The sequence below is a fragment of the Colletes latitarsis genome, chromosome 10, assembly GCF_051014445.1.
Source record: "Colletes latitarsis isolate SP2378_abdomen chromosome 10, iyColLati1, whole genome shotgun sequence".
Taxonomy (NCBI): Eukaryota; Metazoa; Arthropoda; class Insecta; order Hymenoptera; family Colletidae; genus Colletes; species Colletes latitarsis.
In genome coordinates, this window is record NC_135143.1 from 25,562,321 (window position 1) to 25,566,906 (window position 4,586).

Consider the following 4,586-nt stretch of genomic DNA (forward strand, 5'->3'; position numbering starts at 1 on the left):
GACAGGAGGAGGGACTCTGCTTCGATGATCTTTACGACGATACCCCCGAAATGTCACTCTCGTTAAGCGATATCTGATCTACGATCGTACGTGGCCATTTTCCAAAGGAGGATCTAACACGTGTCTTCTCGAGTAGATTGGGATTTTTGCGTGTCGGTACATCCTTTAATTAAGATCTGATCTTGTTCGAACATCAAAACCTCTTCGAATATGGGAATATGTATTTTCGAAATATTCAAAATGAAAATGATTCGGTCTGAGATTGTGAAATCGGTCGAAATCGCGCGTTGATTTCGCTGCACGCCGAAGTATGTCTGGCAAGGTGTTCGTGCGGGACTACCACTCTTTAACCTCGGACCACGCCGTCATTTTCATAATGACAATGGCCCGGCAGCCTACACGAGCCAACCATGATGAGTAGTTTACACTGTTCGGTTCACGGTAAGACTCCCGCCACCTTCGCAAATCCCCAGCCAGTCGAGTCACGGGATTGCTTCTCCACCATTCTCCGATCGATTGTCCTAATCGTTTCACGCTCAGTTCACAATTTCAATGCTTTCGAGCAGATAACGTTTAGCATATCGCATACGTACAAAATCCTCTTTCCATATAATTTACAGGGCTCGCGAATTATTTCTGAGACACGTATACATTCACCCCTTGATGTCAAGTTTCACAAGCATCAGACAAGCATCTCGCTTGTCATCGAGTCTTATACAGGGTGTTCGGCCAATACTGGGAAAAATTTTAGTGGGAGATTCTAGAGGCCACAATAAGACGAAAATCAAGAATACCAATTTGTCCACCTACGCGAATTTTTTTCTCGAATGTGGGTAGGATTTCGGGGGTATGTCTACTCACCAAAAATGATTGTAATTAACCCCCCTAGCTACACGTAATTTTTCCAGAATGATTTGGAACTTTTTAATTTCGTCGAAAAATTTTCCGTTTGGTATGGAAATTTAAACGTTAATAATTTTTTAACGAAGCCTCAATCAAGAAATTGCTATTCTTGATTTCCGTCTTATTTTGGCCTCTAGAATCTCCCATTCAAATTTTTCCCAGAATGTAACATATTTTTACATTCACGATACATTCGTAAAACAAATCTATTCGATCAAATGTAACCAAAATTTGAACAAAATTAAATAGTATACAAGGGATTAACGAAACAATTGCAAGAGAAGTGTCCCCAACTGTACCCTTTAAATTTCCACTATCTTTTGCAAAATAATAAAATACGTATTTCTAATGGTACCTATAAAATATTAGTCACGGATTCTCGATGGTTTGCGTGTGATTTGTTTTATCGCGAGTTTTTGATAATAAAATCATTGGACCGGCAATTATCTGGTGGATCAGATGTCTTTTTCCTGTTTGGAGATCGTTTCTAGGAACCTCGAGAGGGACACTTGTCGCGATCGATGGTCGTGAAGGATCGGTAATCTTAATGGGACACCCACGTGCACGGCTCGAGGAAGGTATAGCGAGGAAGTCCGGAGTGCGTGTACAATCGATTCGACACGGTACGATCGGATTCCGCTAATTGCAAATTTATGGCGGCTCCTAGCGGAATCCGGGGAGGCAAGAACGATTGACGCGCCGTACCCGTAAGCTGTGGTTTATTTCCCTCTGATGCGGTACTTGATGTTCCTTAATCGCCGTCTCGAGGAACTGGGCCAACGGCGTTCCTGTCCTCCGGTGACATAGATCCATAAAGATGGCCTCCCCATCCGCGGATCTACGCGATGTAAATTAATAATACCGTTGATCGCCGATTTTACGCGTTACCGGAATAATGATATAATAATATCAGATTCTTTTTTCTGCGACACGACGATGGCAAAACGACCGCCGCTCGCTTAGGATATTGCAAGACGTGACTCATTCGACGTCTCTCGCTCGACCACGCGTGATTATTTCACGTTTGAAACCACCTCCGCGGCGGTAGGCATACGCCACACCGTCGACATTGCCACCTCTACCTTTGCACCGACATTCTAAGCGCTAAGTACACACATCGATCGCGTTGGCTGAGACCGCTGAAAATTTGTTCGGCCCGATAAAGCTCCGCAGCCGCTGGTAGCTGACGTTCTACCTACTCCTGCATTTCTTTCCACGCTATTTACATCGGCGAACACAATCGACGCGGAAAGGGTGCAAAACGGATACGTAACGTCGAAGCTGCAACGCCAATTCGAACCATAAATCTCAACTTCTGTATCTCTATGAATCAATCCCCAAGGTCTAGGCCCTTCTATCGAATGTACCAAAAAGTTACCATTGTTAGCGTGAACTGGAAAATTAATATTAGATCTAAATAGAAAATTAATATTTTGTACTACAATTTATCCTTCTTAACCTTTAACGCGGTATAGTAGAGACTTTTTGTCTCAATTTTGTTTTTATAGCGATGAAAGCAGTCGAAAAAATAGTTTAGCAGAATTATTCTTTGAAAAAAGTATAAGAAATCTCGTGATCTAGAAATTTAATTTATTTACATCGCGCCTCGCACGAAAACGACCAAAGATATTCAAGGTGGTCGGAGTTATTGGGTCAACCTGTAAACGATAAATTCACGTTTTATCGGCGTCGACGAATTCGAACAGCGTCGCGGGACCGGTAGGCTCGTGTCCGACGCGCGAAAGAGACGTCGAGGGAACTATAACTCAGTGTTCGAAACGAAAGTGCCGGCGAACAGAAGTCCATCCGTCACATTCGGAATTCGTAAATCAAGAAACGAACGAGGCGAAAAGTTTCGTTTTACTGCTTCCTGGCGCCTCAGGACGGGCCAGACAATGCGTCAGAAGGCTCGCGCGGCCGGCGAACAAACGTCGAACAATGGTTCGTCCGTTAAAACAATGCGTCGTTAATGCCTCCCCTGGACCTCTCGTGTCGCGATTTTTCGTACTCGCGCGGTGAAACACCCGTGATCCGACCACGGCGAACCAGAATCTCGAAGATTCGGTCACCGGGAGAAGGAACGACCGGTAATTGCGTCGTATAATTAGGAACGTTAATGAGGTACTCGCGAACACGCGAGGGTTAATAGACGTTTACACGCGGCGAAACGGCCGTACGGACGCCGTCCATTCGTCCCGAGCAATCCTAATTTTCCTCGCCGCGTTTCGTTTCTTGCCTCGATGTTTCCAGCGGAGATTTCACGTTTGTTAATACGGGGGGCTTTTCCAATTAGACAGAACCAGCCGCCGTCGCCATGTTTGTTACTGAATATTTATTTGCTAAATAAATACGACAGAGTTTCGAGTACGTATTAAATTAATGTAGTTTTACAAAGCGAAAATGCTGTTTTTTAGTGTGGCGCTGCGGTGTGGAACTTGTGAGAATCGTAGGAGGACCTACTAGTGGATTTATCAGTAAGGCTTTCTAGCAGGCTCTGCCTTAGACGATTAGGATATTGGGAGGTCGGTCGAAGAGTGTATGTATAGCAACCGAGGGGTCAGTTGAGCGCTTGTGAGAGCGCGACCCCTCTAGTGGCGAGCATAGAAGGCAACGCCATATTAGCTTGACAGTTTTCTGTTAGCTGAGCTTGAGGCTCGGAAAAAAAAGAAACGACACGCTCAGAGGGTGCAATAAACTAGTGTCCCCTTCAGGTAGTACTGACCTTTGCAAGGGAGGGGATTGCGCCAATGAATAAAAATTTTCATGAAAAATACATGCATGCAATGCTTATTCTCGAGAACTCGAATTACGAAATCGACCGAAAAACCCACCCTTTCCGTGCTGGAAATTTCTTCGAAAGAGGGACGGAGGAGAAAAATAAAGAAATTCCGCGATGGCCGCGGGCGTAAAAAGTACGTTTCCGTCGATCGGACCGCGGCGATGGAACACGGACCCCGGAGAGAATTATTCGACGTTCCTGGATACGAGATTTCTCGATATCCTGCGAAGCACGGAGTTCGATCTTGCCTCCACGATTTCGCCTCTCTTTCTCCTCCGTCTCCTTGTTCCCTTCGAGTCTTTTTCCTCCGCTTCGCGTCGGTTGTGGCGTGCCACAATACGGGGTAACCGGGAGAACGGCCATAAAGCAAACGATAGAGAGACAATATTCTCTCCTGAGCAAACAATGGCTGACTTACGACGATCGTAAACAATCCCCTTATCCGCAGGTCGTTAACGCTGCATAATAATTTTCGTCCAACCCCCCCACCCGAAGAACGCGTGCCACGGCATTATTTCCCGGGGGATCGATCGGGAGAGCCGTATCGATCGATATCTAGGGCGTACGCTCGTTAGAACCTACTCGTTTCCTTCGATTCGATAATGCTCACCTTCGCGACGATGGGCGGTTTCGGGGTGCTCGACGCCACTGACGCGATCGACCATAATTGGGGTGGACTATTATAGATCGCTGGAACGTTTCATATTTTTATCTGAACCGATGTGTTAACGTTAGAACTATCAAAACAGTCGAAATAACCCATTTGTCATTTCTAATAAAACTTGTAAAAAATTTACTCAAGTTTTTTAAAAATCTACCGTAATTTTCTATAAGAGAATGAATAAACATTTATTCCCATTGCATTATACATTTCTTCACCTATCGTTTTAATTTCTTTGGTACA